Source organism: Camelus ferus, chromosome 12 (genome assembly GCF_009834535.1).
Source record: "Camelus ferus isolate YT-003-E chromosome 12, BCGSAC_Cfer_1.0, whole genome shotgun sequence".
Lineage (NCBI taxonomy): Eukaryota > Metazoa > Chordata > Mammalia > Artiodactyla > Camelidae > Camelus > Camelus ferus.
The window spans coordinates 30,784,836-30,807,345 of record NC_045707.1 but is presented as its reverse complement, the minus strand read 5'-3'; the positions used below and the strand labels follow the sequence as shown (position 1 = coordinate 30,807,345).

Sequence of the window (22,510 nt, the reverse complement as noted above, 5' to 3'; positions counted from 1 at the left end):
CTAGTCAAGCTGAACTGCTTAATAGCTATATGACCTAGGGCAGTTCACTTAAATTTATTAGCCAGTTTCCCAACACATGAAGTGAAGATAATAATACCTGTTTTACCTGCTTCGTAGGCTTTGTTACAAAGATTAAATGGCAAAAAAGTTTAATCGCGTCTACTCAACTGTAGAACTTTATACAGACGTACAATGTGTTATAATCCAAAACATGAAAACTTCTTATTTCAACTTCCAAAGCTTTCAAAATAGCTAAAATACCTTCCTGTAAGTTTTTCAAGCAATCTCAGCTCAACAGCAAAGTCTTACTACTTAGAAGACTAGTACTGAAGATGTGAGGAGAATGGAGTCGATGCTGAGGAACAACTACCTGGCCTGAGTCCCTCAAAGGAGCAAAAACACCCTAATCACCGAGAAGCCTGTTAAGTTACATTGACATGTAAATTAGGGTTTCCAGAGGGCTGAGTCTGCAAATCTACAAATTTATCAAGCACTCAGGAGATTTTTACACACATTAAAATATAAGAGCCACTAACCTATGGTGAAAGGTCAACTTAATCCTTCTGACTTTACTAGCAAATAAGACTAGGGGGAAAAAAATTGTCTTTTGATAAGAAAATGAAACATCACATAGAATAATAAATGCATTTTCCAGCTTCTTTAAAAATATTTTTAAGGAAGAATAACACATTAAATAACATGTTTAATTAAGAAAGAATTGGTTTTTATAACTTACATAGTGCTAAAAATAATCTTACTTGTTACTCTTTACCATAACTAAAAACCACATCCAAAAGCAACCAGGAAATACGCAATAAGCATTTGGGGCCATTAATATAAAAATTCCCCTTTCCCTTTAAGGAGCACAATTTAGCATAAATGCCACCCACTCCTTACAAAGTAATACTAACTTCATGGTTCATGATATAGTTAACAAGACAAAAAATAAGTAGTCAGCAGTTCTGCTAGTGTGCTCCCTATAATTTCAATAATAAATGAGAATTCTTACATGTTTCTAAACTGAATGTTATATAAATACAGTACAAAGAAAATAATGGAATTTTAAGAGTTATTCTTGGTAAATTAAGTGTAAGATTAGTGATACCTACATGCTATTTCAGCAATATCTATACTGTTCCAAATATTATGCATTCCTTACCAAGCAAACACAAATTTCAAATGCAGTGTTAAAGAAATTTTGCTTACACAAATTAATTTTTCATAAGGTCTTTTTTAATTAAAAAATAGTGGATGCTATTAAAATATATAGTGGAGAATTTAAAGCTATTTATGTAATAAAATTATACTTCAGAATTTACTTTTTAAATTGTCTTTAATATTAAATGCTATTTTAAAAACTAAAAGATTATTTAGAAAAATGTATAGAATCTGTTGTCCAGAAAATGTATCTTTACCAAAATAATTACAATATTTTTAAGGATATCTGTATAAAACTCACATTTGTTTATGCAATAAAAATATCTAGCGTCGTCTGTAAAATTGTAGCCATCTAATAAAACTGAAATGCAGGAAAAAAAAAATTTAAATAGTAACAGCCAAATAAAGCACTGCTGAAAAGCTTCATACAGTTCTTTAAATATTACTTACGTTAACACTTAAGAAACAAAAACCTACACACACTTTTCCTTGTAGCTGCTTTATAAAAGTGTACATAAAGTTCCAAAACAAACTACTGAAAAAAGCCCCACATTATTGTTGCATGTTTCTTCCAACAGACGTTTCTCTGTTTGAAACAGAAGGCTGCCTGTTCACTGAAATGACTAAAAACACAGAGTTGGTCATTCTTAACTAGGCCATAAGAAAAAAAAATGCAATTAAGAAAAATAATAAAGTCACTCAAATAATGGACAAAATTGTAGCAGGATAGTTACAAACTCATCATTATATTAATTATGTGACTAGTTAGTATTTTACTTTGTATACAAAAAATACTTTCTTTACTTCATATGTAAAGCTGGTTTTTACATATTTCCTTCCTGGCCACCATTCTTGTTGAAGTCAAAGAAAGCTCAGAATACTCAAAAAAGTTCTAACAGAAATCTGAAGTTACAGAACATGGCATGTTAAAAAAAAAAAATTACTTTATTCCCTAACAGCACTCCCTTCCCCCAAAGAAAACCTACAAAATAGTATTTCCAAGTTTCAATAAATTCTCAAGCAATATATTTGGTACATAAAATAAAAATGAAGATAATTCAAGGTCATTACAATGTATACTTCCTTTAAGGATGACTGTATTGTATTATCTTCAGAAGGAAATGCACAAATCAGTGTCTACATAAGACATAGAAAGTAGAATCCACAGATAAGGAATTCAAACATTATGGGTCAAAAAGCACAGTACTGAAACCAAGGAGATGCTAAATGTTCATCCGCTTGGCATCTACGTACACTTTAATGGCCAATCAATGCTCATCTCCTACTACAGCCACTCATGTTGCCCGAAGTGTTCACTCCCTCCCTTGAAGGCACAGAGCCTGAGGTCTAGGTAATCCATCTGGCATTTATCTTTTGCTTACTGATGTATTCTTTCAGGCATGGATCATTTAAATTGGTATGTAGACTTTAAGCTTTTCAAGGTAAAAGACTATCTTACTTCCTTCTTGGTGTCATCATGTTAATTCGCCTTTTATTCCTTCTCAAACATGTTGAGCTCCCTATCACTGTTTCTTCCCCTGTCTCCACAATCTCCACTTTAAATTTATGATCACAGTCTTCAAATGAGCCCTCAGCACTACCAAAAGGCTCATCCATATCCACGTTAATTCATTCACCCACTCTCCAAAATAACTATTTCACTTCTCCTCCAACATTTCCAACCCTACTCTAAGCTAACCCCTTTGTTTTTTATTTCAGTGAGAAGGTACAAGCTCTCAGAATAAAGCAAGTCTTTTCCCACTCCCAAATCTACATTATACACTTTGCTGTCAATACAAATTGAAACTAAATGAATGTACATTCCCTGTTCCTATCAACTGATTCACTTGTAGGCTGCATTCCATCATTTCTCACCTACGTGAAAACTTTATTCCTGGAAACACCCCTTCAGCTCCTGCATTCTTCCCTCCCTCCTAGATTATTCTCAGTGAACAAACATTTTATAATTACATTCCTATAATTACATGCCTCAGATTCAATGGGGGTAAAAATAGTACCTACCTTACAGAGTTGCTGTGAAGATTATTTTAAGTATTATTATTATCATATCTTAAATTCATCACTGAGCTTCATGTCTTCCTCTGCCTACCACATTTTTCTAATCCCTATTATAGCAATCTCAAAACAGTAGTCTATTCTTGCTGTCTCTAATTCCTCATTTCCCCATTCTCTCCTGAACCTCCTCCACTCAGGCACTTGTCACCATCAGGCCCTGAAAACCGACTTGACAAATATACTAATGGCTACCATGTCTATCCTAAGTTCTCAAATAAATAATAGCCAACACAAATTGAACACTTACTATGCTGCCAGACATGCTCGTTTAATCCTCACAATGACTCTGTGGGAGAGATACTGTAATTATCTCATTTTAAAGAGGAAACCAAAGCACCATGAGGTTGAGTAACTTATATAAGGTCACACAGTTTATTCAATCTCTTAGCAAGTTTGAGAGATAAATCTCACAATTTGGCTCTACTCTACTATTCATTGTAACAAATGTTCCCTACCCAGTTCCTTCACAAACAATAAGCTAGTGTCCTTATGTCCCTACACAAGACTTTCACAGTGATTCTCAATCTTTCTTAATCCATGCCCCATTCCACAAAACAAACAAAAATCTTCTGCTGGTCTTTTACACATTATATCTCACATAAAATCAAGTGTCAAGATATGAACAGAGAAAGGAAAATGTAACCAATAATCAAGACAAAAAAATGGATAATGGAAACAAATCAACAGATGATCAAGATGTTGTAGTTAGTTAACGAGAATTTTTAAATAACTATTACATATGTATCAAAGAAAAGAGCAGAAAAGATGAACTACATAGATGAAAAGAATTTTAAGAGAGAATTTGAATCTAAAAAAATGGATGGATATTCTAGAACTGAAATACAATAGCTGATATCAAGAACTAATTAAATAGGTTTAATAGCAGCCTGGACTAAGAAGACACATTTGACTAGCTCAAAAACAGATCAACAGAAAATATCCAACCTGAAGCACAGAAAGAAAAAAGAGTGAGAAGAGAACAGAGCATAAAGGAGATATGAACACTCTCAATATATAATATACGTGCAATTGGAGTCCCAACAGGAGAAGAGCAAGCAAATGAGACAAGAGCAATACTGGAGAAGATCATGGCCAAGAAATTTCCAAACCTGTTAAAAGACATGCGCTTAGAGATGTAAGAAACCAAATGAACCCTAAGCAAATAAAGTAGAGTTTATGGCAAGAAACAGTACTAATAACACAGAGGAACATTTCATAATGATGACAGGACTGTGACAGGCAGAACAATGCCCACCCCAACATGTCCATGTCCTAATTTCTGAAACCTGTGAAAATGTTCCCTTATATGGCAAAATGGACTTGGCAAATGTGACCAAATTAAGGATCTTGAGGTGAAAGATTGTCTTACATTACCAGGTATCAGATACCCTGCATTAAACCATGTAGGCATAATCTAATCACGAGTCCTAAGAGAAAAATGCAATGTGAAGATGAAAACAAGGTTGAAGATGCTACTCTGCTGGTTTTGAAGATGGAGAAAGGACCATGAGGCGTGGGATAGAAGGACTACAAACAGCAGAAGTTAGAAAACACAAGAAGAGGGATTCTCCCCTCAGGCCTCTGGAGCACCTTTGTTTCCACCCAGTGAAACCTATTTTGGACTTCTGATCCCCAGTACAGTAAGGTAATAGACTTGTGTTGTTTTAAGCTACTAAGTTTACGGCAACTTATTACAGCAACAGTAGAAAACGAGTACATGGATCAATAAAACAAGAAAATATAACAATCCCAAATATCTCTACCCAATAATATGCCTTTAAATATAAGAAGCAAAAATTGATAGGACAAAAAGAAAATCAATAAATTCATCATCATAGTTGGAGAATATTAACTCACATTTCTTGGTAACTAATAAACAAGTAGATTAAAAAAAACAAACAAACAGAACTAGAAGTTTTAAGCAGTACTATCTTGACCTAGTTGAGACTTATAAAGTACTAAAGGCAAACACTGTAGAATACATATTTCTTAGCGTACATATGACATTTACAGAACAGACCACCTGCTGGGCGATAAAGCAAGTCTCTACAAATTTCAGAGAACGAAAATCATACTAAGTCTATTCTCTGACCACAGTGAAATTAAAGTTGAAATAACATAAGTAACTTTAAAACTCCTAAATATTGGAAAGTTGAACAAATTACAGAGCTTCCCATCCCTGCACCAAATTCTCACACCTTAGAAGCTTGGGTGGAGAGAGAAAAAGAGGGAGGCTGCTTCTCCCTGCTCTTTGAAAAGCCTCTGCCCTCATTCAGATGCAGCTTTGCCCTTTGCTCCCTCCTCTGGAGTCTCCCCTTTTGCCTTTCCACCAATTCCTGTCTCCCTTCAAGGCCCAGCTTTTAACCTTGCCTTTGTCTTGAAGCAGCCCCTAATGATCTCAACTTCCCCTCAAATTTTAGACTAAATATTGTCCATGTCTCCTTTAGCTTTCAATCACCTTTTATCTTGAAGTACTTTTTAAATATTTCAGGTGTATAAACACTAATTTTTCAATAACATTGTCAGTTATTTAATGAAATAATTAATCTATACCTTCAGACTTGCTACTCATGTACCAGCACCATGCCTATCGACTGGGGAAACTTGCTACAAATGTAGTCTCAGGCCCCACCCCACTACTGAATTAAAATCTGCATTTTAACATCATCTTCAAGTGACTAGAATGCATAGTGAAATCTGAAATGCTATGCCTTACAATGCTTCCTTTTAACCTATCACGATAAATTGTATATAGAAGCAATTCAGTAAACACCATTCAAAATAATCGAACAATATATGCATGAGTTTACATTTTTAACACCCAAAAGTACACAATAAATTTAAGGTCAGGAAAAAAATATTTTCAGGGAGAAAAATTATTAATTACAGTATGTTGGGAGATGCATATAAAATCTAGGTACACTGCAACATAACAAGCCTGTAAAAATCAAGGTTTATGTTTCAATTGCCTGTTGTCTAGAAACTCTGCATAAAATATTTAAATGTTTGACTAGTCACTAAAAATAATAATCCATAATGAAAAAGAAAACAATTGTGGAAAGAAAAGAAAGCCTAGTCAACAAGCAACTGGATGAAAATGATTTGTTGAAAATTGAAGATAGAACTACTGTGACTAGCACATCTATCATAATTAGAGCAGTAACTCAAACACGACTTTATAAATAATACTTCTGAACTGCCTCAGTCCCACTTACAGCCCTCTAGGATATGATGTTAAACTTTGCATTAAAATACTACCTTAAAATTACTTCTAGATTTTAATAAGTGTCATATAATTTGCCAGAGTGCTAAAAATAATTTACAAAAATGAGAAAAATTAGTATCTCATTTAAAAAAAAAACAAGCATGTCATTTTGGAGGATCCATTGAGCTTTGAAACTTGGATCGAAAGCAGGCATATAGTGTATTCCTTTGTTTGTTTTGAAACCTCTAACATCGCAAATCTTTTAGAAATGCCTCCTCTGCTTTTCAGAACAAACATCAATCTAGACCTCTCTGAACGCCTTTAAAAAATCAGCATGGTACCTGAAAAAATAACATAAAGAATAAGTAAAATTTCATTATCTTGACACTGTAGTATCTGACAATCATCCTTTCTAGTTTAAACAGATTAACTGGTAGCTTATATTGCATGCCCAGTTTCTCACCCCAATTTTGGAAACAATTGGTGAATTCTTCGCTCCTGCTTCTGCCTATTCAATGCTACTCCACTTAAACAAAACATCAACATCTAATCCTTGAGTCCCTTTGACCAGGCAGGTTCTTCAGGGACAAGAAGAAAGGTGTGTACACACAGATGCTTACTGTCATACCTCACTTTTGATGTTTTGATGGATAATAATTTTGAAGTCCTACAAGGAATCACTAGTTCAAATTAATTCAAAACTGGTGGTAAAATGGGAACTAAAAAAATAATACACATAACATAGGATACAAAAGATATATTCAGGCCATGCCCTTCTTTTTATTGCCATAATGATGAATAAGACCATTAAATGTGACATAGGGAATTAAAGCTATGTTAAAATGTAAATATCTCATAAAATTATTTTCCCATAGGAAGATGTAACATTTGACAGTCCTGACAGATAAGATCAACAAAATACCACACAACAGAAATAATAAACCTATTTGTTGAAGCTAATAAAAGTACTGTACCAACATCCACAAAATGGGCATAAACATACTACATGTTTGATTTCACGAAGGGTTCAGATGTACTGCAGTTAAACTAAATCTCTACTCTATACGAACCTTAAAAGAAACCATGGGATATATACAATAAATTGACTAAAATTTATAAGATTGTCATTTTGTACCATCTTAATATCTGGCATCACTTTTGGAGCCTGGATTAGATGCCTCAACCTCCTTTAAAATAAAAAGCATGGATATTTGAATTGGCATTTCATTTTTCTTTACATATTAGCAGAAACATTCTAAATCATTCTATAGACTTAAGACATTTCAGTTGAAGATTTAGACATAATTATTCTTCCTATTGCTAGAGACAGTAATATAAAAATCATGCTTCACTTAACTGTCATTTTTAGTCTCTTCCCCCACAATTTATTCAATAAGAGAAATACAGCTGTGCAGGAAACAGACCAAAAATGATCACTATGAGACCATTAACTGCTATTACATCCTATCTCTGGTACTTAATTGTTGAAAGATCTAGCTAATATTTGGTTGACAGCTATGTACTCCAGACACGGTCAGAAAATCATATTTTAAAAAAACATTTAAAAAGCCTTTAAACAGCTCTTAAAGAATTCTATGCAGGCTTGGTAAACATCTAATCCACCTAAACATAGTATCTGAACACCAAATAGATCCACAGGGACTTGATAATAGGGAGGGTGGGCACCAGACAATAGGAAAAAAATTCGTGCACGTAGGCAATAGCCTAGCAGGAGGCAGAAAACAACATTAGGAACACAAGGGCAAGCAGCAGGCAGGCGTCTAAGCAGATGTAGTCCTCATCAGGGAGAGCATGTTGGTAGGTACCAGAGATTCAGTCACAAAGATTTATAATGAAACGTTATAGAGTCAATCAACCAACTTATTGAAGGTCTACTCTGAACTCATCACTGTTCTAAATACTGGCAACCCAGTTATGAACAAAACAAAAAAGATTGCTTACTATACACAAGAGTCTGTGCTAAATATTCTGTGAATACAAGTGTTGTGTTTGTCATTGGTGTTAGTTCAAGAGAAAGTTTAATGATGAGGTAAGCAGTAAACAAAGGCAGTAACTAAGACACATGGATCAACAAGACAGAGTACAAACTACTGGAACAGTGATCAAGGCAGGGTTCAGTTTCTACACTCAAGCTACTGAAAGCCTAGTAATAAAGGTTTAATTCATTCAGTTAAAAAAATTATGCCTGTACTAAATATTAGAAATAAAAAATTTAAAGAGATAAGACAAAACTGAACTTCTGAGCCACTGGAGCCCAGGATGGCTTGGTGTTTCAGAGCAGGATCTGTCCTAGCGTCTGGGGTAATGATAATGTGCAAGTGTTAAGGAGCCTAACTTCGAAGGGTAGAGATTCACAGAAGCAAGAAGACAGAGATCAGTACAGATGTGTTGGAAGCAATGCTTCAGGAAAGGATAATCTGATAGCAGTGAAATGGATTAGAGAGGGACATAAGATAAGGCAGAGGGCGTAACAGAAAGAGCATGTGACTAGAAGTCAGACGACCTGGTTTGACTCCCTGCTCTTTTACCTACTATTCTCTGATACTTTCAGAGTCCCTGCTTTGTCTTCTTTAAAATAGGTATAATGATAAGCTGATTAGAAGGCTCCTAATGTGGATTTACTCCTAATCTACAGAGAGCCATAAAAATTTTAGTTATTACTACCATTAGCAAAGAAACTAGAGCGAAAGGTCAGTCATTAAATAGTAAAGACCAGAACTCTAGTTAAGTGTGTTAGTTAGAGTGACCAGAACTCTAGTTAGTTCATAAAAGCAATGTGAATTACTAGGTAGGTGAGGAGAAAAGTACAATATAAGAGACATTAATGAGAAAGAAACAGCAGGATATGGCCACAACCAGCAGTCGGGGAAGAGAAGAGAAATTTTAAAAACATAGTCCCAGAAGACACTGTGTTAAGGGGGAGAGTAATGAAAAAATTAATTACAGAATTAAGTTGTGGGGGAAAATATTAAGGATGACTGTAACGTCTAACAATACTAAAACCATGTGAAGATGGCATTAAATTCTCAAAAGGATACAGTTTTGTTCTGTCGTGATTAAACTTTCTAATATCAATGATACTAGCAATTCTAGCTTTTCAGATTTTACTAAAGGTTGCTCTATTTGTATTATATTTCAAAACAGACAAAGAATGAAAAATGTATCTGCTGGCTGTTGTTTAATTTATAAGGGGAACGTGCTGGGATCCTTCTTTGTATTACTCCGCAAATGCAGTAAACAAGGAAAAAGTATTGCTTCCTTCATCTTGCTACCTGGTTGAGTCCTGCAAAGGCTACAGCCAACAAAACAATCTTTAATGACTCTAGATTTGATGGTCAGATCATCATGGAAGGAAGGTCTGCTCTTCGGAATGGTCATATCACATTGGCCCACATCAGTCATTAAAACACCGTTATAACCGTTTAGGCACTAAATACCCGAACGGTTTAAAATATGAACACTATGGTGGTGGCAAAGGGAATGGGGAAAAAAAAGATACATTTTAACACAGTAAAAACAGCACATCTATACCTGAGTATGGAATGACAAGGGCTTTGCCACCTCAATTATACTGGTGGGAATACAATTAGGTCCCCCTTCTGTGCAATGTCTAATTCTGTCATTTAAATGGGCAGAGTAAGCTGTAGATAGAATAGCATCCAGAAAGTACTGGTTTTGTAAGGTCTAATCTAGATTTTGGACCAGGATGGTTAAGCAACAGTTCTGAGGCCTGTCTAGTTAGTAATTCAGCAGGAATAACACACATACATAACATGACATGTTCAGTAATGAAAAACATACACATATTGTTGATCAGTTTCCTCCAACAATGCAAGTGCTTCTTCTCTTCACTTGAATATCTAATACGTAGAACACAATGTGGGGTTTCCTGGGGTACTCTGCGAGTTCATCATCTGTTGATCCTAGTATCTATTATAATATCTCACCTGAACACACAACTATGAGGGCATCTGGAAAATACTGGAAAAGTACAGAAGCAATAAAAACTATGAATCAAAGCCATTTAATTAAGAATTCTTCAGTGAATGGTGAATACTCAAGCATACACAATAGTATCAGTGAGAATTAGCCATTACTACGTTAAAGGTCTGATTTTGAAACAAAAGCAAGTGACTAAACATCTATGATGATGGAGATATTTCGTAACTATATTTTATTTATAAAGCACTAGAAGTACCCACAAATCACCAGGAATTTAACAATAGTATGACACAATTAGAGGAACTCCCAGGATACGTTCAACTGGCTTAATTGCCCTCAATATTTGTTAAGCAACTATTTTTACCAGGAACTATACCTAGAATCTACAGATGTTATTTTATTTGCTATTTGCTCAGCTACAGTTTCTCAAACTGTGTTTATTTACTCCTCTCTTTAGGAAAAAAGGTACATTATCTACCTTGTATGTCAAACTGGTGCAATGAATGGATTCCTATGAGTAAACAGAGTGAGTCAATTGCTGAAAAAAAATAAATTAATAGAAAGGTATAGTATGGTATGGTATAATATGGTGTGGTATGGTACGGTGTGGTATAGTATGGTATGGTGTGATATGGTATGGAATGGTACGGTGTGGTATGGTATGGTATGGTGTGGAATGGTATGGAATGGTATGGTGTGGTATGGTATGGTGTGGTATAGTACTGGCTTTATTCTGAGAGTTCCACTTCCATAGGTAATCTGTTGACAAGTTTCTAAAGTGGTGTCATTCTAGTAGTAGAAATGCCTTGGAGACTGATTCATCAATTTTAGAGCCAGAAGGAATCTTGGAAGACATTCTTTAGTCTAACTCTTTTATTTTAAATATGAGGCCAAAAGAAAATATGCGTTCTGTGTAATCTGGGGAAGCTACTGGGGAAGCAGGGCTGAGCCTCAGATCTTCTAACTTCCATTCCTATAATGTAATGAGTTCCTCTTTTTCTTTTTTTTTTGCCACTCCCTTAGGGTTTGATTGGAGTTCATCTGTGAAGGAGCCATAATGACCAGCAATATTTACTACGAAATCATGCTATTAATTCATTTAATAAAATGCCAGCGGTTATAACAAGATAAGGAAAGGGATTTTTCTTATTGCCTCATAATTTCAACTACAAGCCTCAGGAAAAGTTTATAGACACATGCCTACAGGATTTACAAAGAGCTAGCCCTTCAACTATTAGTCCTTACCTCTTATCCTCAGGCTATTTAAGATAAGGCTGAAGATTCATGGTGGGGATGCTTTGAAGAGAATTCACAGATACAGAGAACACTGTTTTCTTTTTTCCTCTCTAAAGTATTAGTGAAGCAAAATGTGTCTCTTCCAACAAGCCAAGTGAGTGGGTGGTCCAAAATTCTCTTTACTTACCGGGATTAAAGAGTTATAAGAAAGGGGTTACAGAGGCAGGGTATAGCTCAGTGGTAGAGTGTGTGCTTAGCATGCATGAGGTCCTGGGTTCAATCCCCAGCACCTCAATTAAATAAATAAATAAACCTAATTACACCTCCCCGCCCCCCCCCAAAAAATAGAGAGGAAAAAAAAAAAAAAAGAAAGTAAATCAAAAGAAACATTTTTTAAAGGAAAAAAAAGAAAGGGATTGCAGCATTTCACTTCTGCAGAATACAGAGTGCCCCAAAATGGCCCAAAATGGCCCAAACGTCCATCTCATAAAAGTGTCCATCCAGAAAAGAAAGATGAGAGAATCCCTGGGAAAAAGCTGATACATGTGCTTGGAGTCTAAGTACTACATATATAAACACCTAGAAAAGTCTGATGAAGATAGGAGGTTAAGGAAAAATAAAAAAGTTAGAGGGCAGTAACTGAGAAAGCTAGCTGCACGTCTGCTGTCTAACAAGTCACAGCTATGTGATATTTCTCATTGCGCAAGTGGACAAAAACAAGAGCGGCCTGACAATAAGCCAAGCTGACTACCACCAAGGCAGATGGACATTCAGTGTTACAGGCTATAGGCACACGAGGAGAGCAAAAAGGGAAAGGGAGCTAGAGCATTCCCAAAGGGCAGGCAGAGAGTGCAACTGTCATTATAAGATGTAGCACGGAGGCTGCTTTCAGGGGCTCTGCAAAGAACCCAACGGCACAATGGCCGGGTAACAAAAGCCAAGAAAGGACCACAAAGAGCACCAAATAAAGAAGTACAAAAAACACTAAGTTAAAAAATCTGTTCTTCCTTAAATGTCTTCCCGCTCCCTCTTTGGAAGATGCAGAAGAGGCAAAGAGAGGTAGAGGGAGGAAAAAATGGAAGAGCAAATTAAGGCAGAGTAAGGTATGCCAGGAGAGTCTCCCTTTTCCACTGTAGGTCTGTCTGCAGTCAGAACTGAGCTGGATGAAAAGAGAACAGTGAATTAGGTGTTTGGAGTTTAGACTGGGCAGGACTCTAATTCCTGAAAATGAGACCACTCTTGTAACTGAAAATAATCTGAAAGTAATGGGACCTAAAGAAGTTTCAAAGAAAAATGAGACAAATTTTTTTTGTAGGTAACTCAGACATTCATCCCTGAAAGACAGATTTTGATCGAAGCATAAAGCATAGTTTCCTAGCTGTAAGCTACCAAATTCAGCCCACTCAACAAACAAGTTATACAGGCTTTAGGAATCAGAGTTGAGAATATCACTTAATGACCTAGGGAAAGACTCATGAAATTTTAAACTGTGAAATTAAAAAAAAAAAGATGGAAAATTGTATATGCAATAGGATATATTTTTATTATATTACATAATTAACATGAGATTACATTAAAATATAATAAGCAGAAATAAAACATGTTCTTATTTATCTGGTTGGTCAAATTCTTGTAAATATTCTAAAATGAACAGATAATACTTTTAAAATCAGAGAAAATACACTGTTAAAAACGTTTGCAAGTAACCTTGTGGGAAAAAAATGTGAACATTTTTACCACTACAATCAAAAACAACTTCTATCTTCTCTTCAGTGTCATTAGTATAGTTCTGAATCTTGCAGCCAGAAGCAATTGTCTTAATAAATATCAGATGATGAGAACTACAACAATGCTTGAATTTCAGGACCAGAAAGATGAACTGGTCAATATAATGTTCAACCAAGACTGCCAAACGAGCTCTCTATCACACAATAACATGGCAGGCCACTGCTGCCAGAATACAGATAATCAATTGCCTTTCTGCTCCTCTGTGGTGTCACAAGCTACCTCAAAATTTTCATTGCTCACTGTCTCCCAGTTAGCAAAACCAGCCCCCACCAAAACCAGCCATCTAAGATCTTCAAGCTGCTCTTTGGTCCACAATACAGAAAAGGCACGTTATTTTTCATTTCAATGAAAAAATAATAAAAATTTAAATTTAAAAGAAATAAAATAAAATACAGAAAAAGCTCATCTAACTCCTGTTCACCAAACTAGCCATCAGAAACCCAAGCTTCTCAGATATAATATAAATGTAGTCAGTATAAAAATGCTCATTCAGTACTACACTGCATAGTCTCTGATTTGGCCCCCTCCTCTCTCATTGCCTTCCAAAACACTGTGTGTTGGAAATCATGCTCCATCAGCACCAGTAGAGACCAGTGGTTAACCTGGAACACTGGCTGAAACCACGTTTGCCATCCCTGTCACTTACAGCTGTGTGACCCCAGATTAATTGCTTAATGCATCAATTTCCTCATTCATAGAGTGGGATTCAAAATAGAGCCTAATGTTACAAGATTACTGTGAGGCTCATGTGAGTTCATATGTGTTCAGAATTTAGAACATGTGCTTCTGCCGCAGAATGAGTACTTGATAGTTCATTTATTTTGATCAGAAAATTCACCTACACCCTCAAAATAAAGCCTCACCTACTCATCCTCTGAGGACACAGCTTTATTGAAGTCCTCTCAAGTAAGGCTGTTTTTTTCTCCCACACCACAGGTGTATAAGACATTGCCTGGAGGTGAGTTGTCTTCTTGCTCCCTAGGGCAGTTTCCAACCTCTCTCCTCATTCCTCTTCCAAAGATCACATCTTCTCTGAAGCACGCGTGTCATCAAACCTTGCCCCAAGCTATCCTAGTCACCCTGCCCTAGCCACCAACCTCACGAACAGGCAGCAATATTCTCTCCACCACTACTTCTATGGGCATTCTTGGCAACTTCAAATCCCTTAAGTAATACACCCAACACCATTATCTCACTGTTGTTTGGCCTCCTTAAAACCTGCCTCATTTTTGTTTAAAGCAAAAAAAGGAAGATGCAGTCAAAAGAGAACCACTGAATGACTTCATCTTCATACTCCCAGGTCCAAACTACATGGCAGCTATACCCACAAATCTTGGTTTTTTCTATTAAAATAGAAGCATCACTGCTTCTGAGGCCACTTGCTCTACTTTCTCTCCTCAGTCCCATATCTCCTCTCTTTCCTGCACCATCCGTCTAAAGAATGTACTTGATTCCTCTTTTCCTCACATTCTTTATCAGCAAGTCCGAACAGCTCTCTATCCCAAATATGCCTCAGATCTACTGTTCACCATCTGTCCTGCTTGTTCAGTCCAAGCTGCCTCCACGTCTCTCCCGGAACAAAGTAACAGCTTTCTCACCTGTCTCCCAGTTGTATTTTTAACTCTTACAACACAGCCCATTTCCTACGTAGCAACCGGTTCTCTTCCTAAAATATAAATCATATCATGTCATATCGCCAATTAAAGCTCTCTGAGGTCTTCCCACTTTGAGTCCAAAATTTCCATTCTAGACTACAAAGCCCTAAATGACCTGGCTCCCGCCTCTCTCTCTGTTATGGCCTCCGCCCTCTTTTTTATTCGCTGTCTCTTCTCACCATTCCCCTAACATGTCAGCTTATTTTCTCAGGGCTTCTGTACTTGCTTTTGCTTAGAATGCTCTTCTTTCAGATCCTCTCATGGCTCACTTTTCATTATTCACATTTTAACTCAAATGTCTCCTTCCCGGCCAAGGCCAATTACTCTCAATCATATTGTTTTGTCTTTTCCATGGCACTTACCAACATCGGAATTATACTTTTTGATGTTTACTGTCTGTATCCTCATCCATGTTAACTCCTTGAAAGCAGAAACTCTTGTCTCACTCACATCTACATCCTCCACACCCCGAACAGGCTTCCTGGAACATCCATGGCAGTCAGGCATTTTTTGACAGACTGACTAAAGTCTCCGTGATGATCAGCAGTATACTGTATTTCCCTCTTCTGGTGCTGAGGACCAGATCTGACATGCCTACTGCTGTGTTAACCCTTCACAGAGAAGGGCAAAGAAGAAATAAATGTATCCGTGCTCTTAAATAATTCAAAATCCATATGAGGAAGAAGAGAAAACCAACACAAACCCAAGATACTAAAGGCAACGACACTTAACCCTTGAATAACATGGGTTTTAACAATATGTCTACTTATATGTGGATTTTTTCAATACATCTGTGCTACAGAACTATATGATCTAAGGTTGGCTGAATCCACAGATGCAGAATCACAGTTAGGGAGGGCGGGCTGTAAAGTTATACAAGGATTTTTGATTGTGTGGAACGGAGGGTCAGCACCTCTAACCCCTGAGTTGTTCAAGGATCAACTATATTTACAGAGCAAGCTATCATGTACCGTCCATTAGATTTTCATATGTGACCACGGGAGAATTAGGCAGGAGAGGATCCCTTAAGAGAGCATAATTTTATGAGGTATATATTATCAACATCACTTCACAGATGAGGAAATTGAGGCTGAAGTAGCTTAAACAATTCACCCAAGGTTAAAAACAAGGAAAGGAGTCAGGTACACACAAGTCCTTGATGTCAAAGCCCAATCTCCTCTTAGGAAATGATTTCTGCCACTTCCTTCTAACAAGAGCTGACAACTACAAAAGGTATATTTAACAGAAGGTTGAATAATATCAAATGGAGTTGTCAAGAACAACTAGAAGTCTGTAACTCCACCAATATTCAATGTCCAAAGTGCTCAGGTCCTTGGGTCTTGAAAGATAAATCAGTTCCCCCCAAAACGCACCCTGTTACCCACAGGACACTGGGATTGATGAAGCGGATACACAAGAAAAAGATATGCAGACAATAAAGGGGTTTTTACATTTAATTCAAACTACCCTTAGAAATAGAATATTTTAGGGAACTTTCCATAGAAGCTTCCTGCCTCACTCAGATCCAAGCTAAGCACTGGGAATGAATTGGTTATTTAACTAACCATACGGGAAAAGGATGTGTGGTTATGTGTGAGTATGCACATGTGCACATATGTGCATGTATTCATGTCTTTGTGTGGATGAACTGCTATAAATCTTTGCAATTAATATCTGATGAAAATAGCATGAAATTTAGGGAAAGGGATTTTTTTAATGGAATAAGCACGAAAATTAGGAAAAATCAGAAAGGTTAAGTTAAGAGAGGGGAAATATACAAGCAAATAAATGAAGAGGGCTATGTTAAAGATTAGGAGACTGGGAAAGATTAGATGTCATGGGACAAATTATTAAGAGTTTACATTACTATTTTGGAAAATAAGGAGTCATTTTCCTGCATCAGAAGGTTGTGCTCGTGTGATTACAATGGCTGTAGAGGTAGACTGCTCCAATAACTTGCACATAATACTTAATTTTTGACATGTTTCATGGGAAAGCTATCTTGTAAGGGCACGCAAGACTCTCCCAACTGGACTGAGTTTCTCAAGGGCAAAATCCAAATCTGATTCATCTTGCATGTCCCAGTGCCTAGCCAAGTGTTTTGAGTACACTTAATTTCAGTAGGGTTCAGTAACTAATAAGTTGAATTGAATTAAACTGAAATACATTGAATTTATCTAGACAAAATAAATTAGGATGGTCAGGGATGGGACCTACTAATTACCCTCACAAATTCATTTTTATTCCTCCATTTTAGGTATCAAAACATACTTACTTGAGTAACTTCTGCTGTGCTTACAATGAGCTTGGAGCAATACCCTTCCTTTTACACTTTTACTAGCTACGCTTTACAAAGAGGCTGTATGTGTGCAGCAGGAGCATAAGTATACTTTACACATAAAGGGACCTGAGTCATTGAGAGGCATCACGTTATTTTTTCCACAGGGTTACTTTTATACCACTGCCACCCCAGAGTGAGTCAGTGGACTGAAGAGATCTGAACTCAAAGTGCAAAAGCATTACTTTCATCACCAGAGTTCATTTTAAGATTCAATCATAAAAGGAAAATTATGTAGTTGTCAAATAAACCTGTTGGATGGTCCAAAACTAAAAGGTACAAAGATGACTGGTTTTGGTTACATAAGTTCTTGTTATTGCATCCTTTTTTTCTCATAAATAGAGAGCATGGTTCTCATCAGACTGTATAGGAAACAACCCAAATAGACAAGCATTTGTTATTACAGCAAAATAGGGTAGGGAATCTAACTGATAATTTTGAAGGATATCCATATCCTCCGTTACTTTACTCTATTTCTACTGCTGCGTTTATTATTTTGATAACTGATATTTCGAGTATTTTTCTGCTTGTCAAAGCCAGCAAATGGGGCTGTGTTAAGTCGTAAGGCTGTCTTAAGTCTTAAGCCATCTTCAATAGTCCACTTAACTTTCTACTACATATCACTTGTCAACACAGTGTTTCATTTCACCATCAACCAATTTATGAAGGACACATAAAGTATTTATTTTACCAATTCAATTAAGTTTGTTCTCTAAATAGGTGTGTTTTAAAAAGTGAAACTTGTTTTCAGGATCATTTAAGTTTCTGACTTTGTTTGTTGATACTGTACCACTCAGAATCCTGTGTTTCAATGAAAACAAAGCTAGTCATCTAGTCAAAGGTTTCGGCAGCAAACACTATATAAACATGGAAGACTCGATTGCTGAATAAGGTCCTAAGGGGAAAAAAACGAGTCACAAATTTATTTTATTCGTCTTTAATCACAGTAATTAAAACAAAAATTTGCAAAATGATATGAACTACAAAAAAAAAAAGGACAAAATTAATCTTTTAATCTTTTGTCTTTTTAAATTAGCAAAGGAACTCTGTCATCTCAATCAAATCTTTCAAGTACTTCACATTAGGCACGGAAACAGTGAGACATTCTCTTAGAGCCTATATATAAAATGAGTGTGTGTATACATGTGTGAGTATGTGTGAATATATGCATGTGTGTGTGCATATATACGTGTGAAGATATGAGTGTATGTGTGTGTCTGATCACTTTTGGATTCTTATTAAAAACTGTTGGCATAAGTAAAGCATGCTCAGATTAATGGTATAGCAAGCAGTATATTTAAGAGGTTTAAGGATTAACATATCAGCCAGTTCACCACGCCAGGTAAGCAGCTGGAAATCAAGAAGTATTCCCATGTCCTTGAAGATAAACAAGAAAGGAATGTAATTCCTTACAACAAAAGACAAAGATTAAAAAATATTCAATCTGGTCAAGAAAGCATAATGATCTCAGTCATATAAATGCACTATTACCATCTTTTTTTCAGCTTTATTCAGATACAGTTGACAAATAGATATTTAAAGAGTACACTGTGATGATTTTGATACACACAAACATTGTGAAAGGGTGCCTCCCATCAAGTTAATGAACACATTCATCACTTCACATATTTGCCTTTTTTTTTTTTTTTTGGTAAGAACTATTATGAGTGGTTTATAAACACACGAATTAATTCTCACAACTATCATATGAGATTAGTATTCTTATTGTCTCCACTTCATAGAGAAACTAAGAAGGAGGACAAGAGCTCACCAAAGAAATTATCCACACCTTGAGGTGATCAGAAATGAAACCGGGGTTAGTCACTGCAAGTCTTACCTAGAAGAGGAAAAAGAGATTTAAAGACAGACAGAGAGAGAGAGAAGTGGTAGGAAGAGGAGGAGGAAGGAGAGAGGGAAAACTGAAAAAGAAAAAAAGAATCTAACATCTCCCAAACACTTCTAAATGCAAGGCATTTACAACATTCATTTAATCTTAACAGCCCTTTAAAACAGGTGTTAACTCCATTTTACAGATAAGAAAACTAAGGTTCATAACAGTTAAACGGCTGTCCTAAAATTCTGAATTCCAATCTTTGTGACTCTAAAGTCCATGCTCTTTTCAATAAGCCGCACCACAAAGGAAAATAAAATTAAGGCAGGGAAGGGGTAAAGGGAAAGGCAAAGTTAATAAAAATGTGAAGCCAGAAAAAGAGAGGAAATCAACCAGCTTTCAGCAGTGCCTTGATGGATACTGGGACAAGACAGAGCACTGCTGCCAACGAGCCATGATGCTTTTAACCTAGAATGCAGGGCTGTCAGGAGCCAGAATGGCTACTTGGTTTCAAGAATCAGTGCCCTTGATCCCTTCAACATTCCTCTTCTTCCCCATCCCATCTCATTGTCAGTGAAGCTGCTATGAGAAAAAGCAATGGCCAACTCACCTAGATGTGTCAGTCCTATACTGAGCAACGGCAGACTGCATACAAGTGGCCTGGCCTAGCCCAAAGCACGGTCTGTGGACTGCTTTATCCAAATTGAGATGCCAATCCATCACTGTACATATGTTGCAGGGCCACAGCAGAAGCAAAGAGTACCATTTTCATATCAATTCAAAGTTAAGCACAGTTCAGGAGTGGCCAAATTTTTCCCATTTCAAAATGACAACCAAGAGAACTGTAAATGAGGACTCAAAACTTCAAAGCTTCCTGACAATTCCAATGTATCATTTTTGACCAAAATGTCATAGGGACAAGTTGAGAATCTTTTTCATTAACTGATATTAAGAAACATATCAATTTATTTTGTTTATGAACATTAACATATCCTATGCCATATTAGCCAGATTTATTAACTTCTAGTGAATTTTATGTTTTTAGGTATGTGTATGTGTTTCATGACAATCTCCTATCAAAATCACAGCTTTCTGAACCTCAAGTAGAATCTGCCTCAAAACATACTGGGGACTCTGGACTGGCATGGGTTAAGGGATAAAGTTGGACAACTAGCCTGGCCAGAGGCCTAGATGACATGGCAGTGAAGTGAGGTCAAGAGCGACCCAGGCTTGATCAGTGCCAGCACATGTACACTAGTAGATTCAATCTGGTGGCGGCCTCTGGCTCCGAGTGGCCCTCATGGGTTAAAGGAGACCCCAGTTAGGAAAAAAAAGGGACATTTCCCCTCCACAAAAGGGGGCTTTGAATAATTCCACTTAACTGAGTGGATTTGGATTCAAGATATAAGAAAAGGGATATAAATCAGGAAACCAAGGCAGAAGCCAAGTCTGGGTGAATAAAATAGGAGGTTACAGGGAAAGCTATGACTGTAAAAGCACGGGCATGTAAGTCTGGAACAGCAGGATGAATTTCAAACTAAGGGGCAGGTGGGGCAAACGACACTGCTCTGATTTACTTGTGGCTTTACTTGAGACAGGCCAAGAAACTCCAAGGGGATGTGGAGAGAAAAATAATGAAATTAAGACGACAATACCAACTACTCTTTACAAAACAAATTTACCAGCAGTGCGAGTGTTTACATATGTTATCTTATTTAATTCTTACAACAAATATATGAGGTAGGTTATTATTTTCTCTTATTGAGCCCCTACAGACTTTGAATGTAACAATATTTACTGAGTTCCTATAGAAACTGAATATAAAAATATTTTCATTCATAATAATCTAATGAAGGAAATGAAAATGCTGGAACATGGTTGGCAATATTTTTCACCTGCATTAACCAATCTGTACTGATTCATCGTCACTAATATCCAGCCGCTGCTTCTGAGCAGCAGTATTTGTTGTGATTGTAAAGGCTACATTCAAAAACAGCAAAGCTAACAAGCCCATCCAAGGGTCAAATTCATAATCCTGGACTTATTACCCTGACCCTGAAATCAACCGGACTCACAGATCACCAATACACACAGCACCCAATAACACAAAATTTCCTTACAACTATTTTTAAACATAACAAGGTAGAATCCTAATATTGAAACATGTAAAATGAGACCACAAAAACTTATGCCAAAACGTGCTGAAATTTAAAACTGCAAAATCACCAAAAGTCTTGGGGTTACTCTTTGTTGAAAGCTGCAATCACAGAATACTTGCAAAAAAAAAAAAAAAAAAAAGAGAGAGAGACAAGTTACACTAAGTTAATACAAAATTAAGAACCAAAGGTAACTAAAGAAACCCTATACACAAAGACAGGAACTGAATCTGCTACAAAGCTAACAGTCCAATTGCACTTATGTAACAAATAAGGATATAATCAAGGAGAGATGGAATTTTTTGCCAATCTAAAGCCAAGCTGGCAAAGTAAAACTCAGAGGCATCATATTGTAAATTGAGACTTGAAAATGTCACAGACGCCACATTTGAATTAAAGAACCTTAAGTGGCAGGCCAAATAGCCAGGAATGAAATCTGTGATCTCATGTTTTATCAGCCATGGACAACTTCCATTTCAAGGCACAACAGATGCAGGTGAGATGACCAACAAGCTGCTCAAACAGAATTGTTTTGTGTTGAATTGAGATGGACACAAGCAAAATAAAACACCTCAGACATGCACTGATTTTCAAGCAACATGGCATGAGTATGAGCCTGTGTTTGATTTACTTTACCGTCAGTGGCTTGGACGAATGTGTTGAGTGAAAGTCTGTATTATTCTAATATATTATGTATTTTGCTATAGATAGAGCTGAAAAGTTAAAATTTTCATATCAATATCTTTTTCTGAAAAGGATCTTCAGACCGTAACATTTACTCATCCATTCTGGATGAGAAGCACTACCCTCCCCTTTCAGTTCCGGGAAGCAGGCATTTGTAGACTTTGTGCTTATCAGTGGAAATGAAAACATTACTAAGAATCATAAGACACAGCAGAACTCTTAGAAAATGAAATTAATGTCTGCCCTAGACAATAAAGGCTTGTCAATTACAGTACTGTTTGATAGATGGGATTTAATAGAAATTGAATTGAATTAATGAAATAAAGCAGATGATACAATATATTTAGCATGTAACTCAAAATGCCCTTCTTTAATGTAAAGACATGGAAGAATTCTTACGTTCTACTCTATAAAGTGGTA

At 36.4% G+C, this 22,510-nt stretch overlaps 1 protein-coding gene across 1 annotated transcript in view; it reads right to left on the bottom strand.

The window, feature by feature from the left end:
* Positions 1-22,510, bottom strand: part of KIF21A (kinesin family member 21A) — a 139,360-nt gene that overhangs the window by 106,128 nt on the left and 10,722 nt on the right.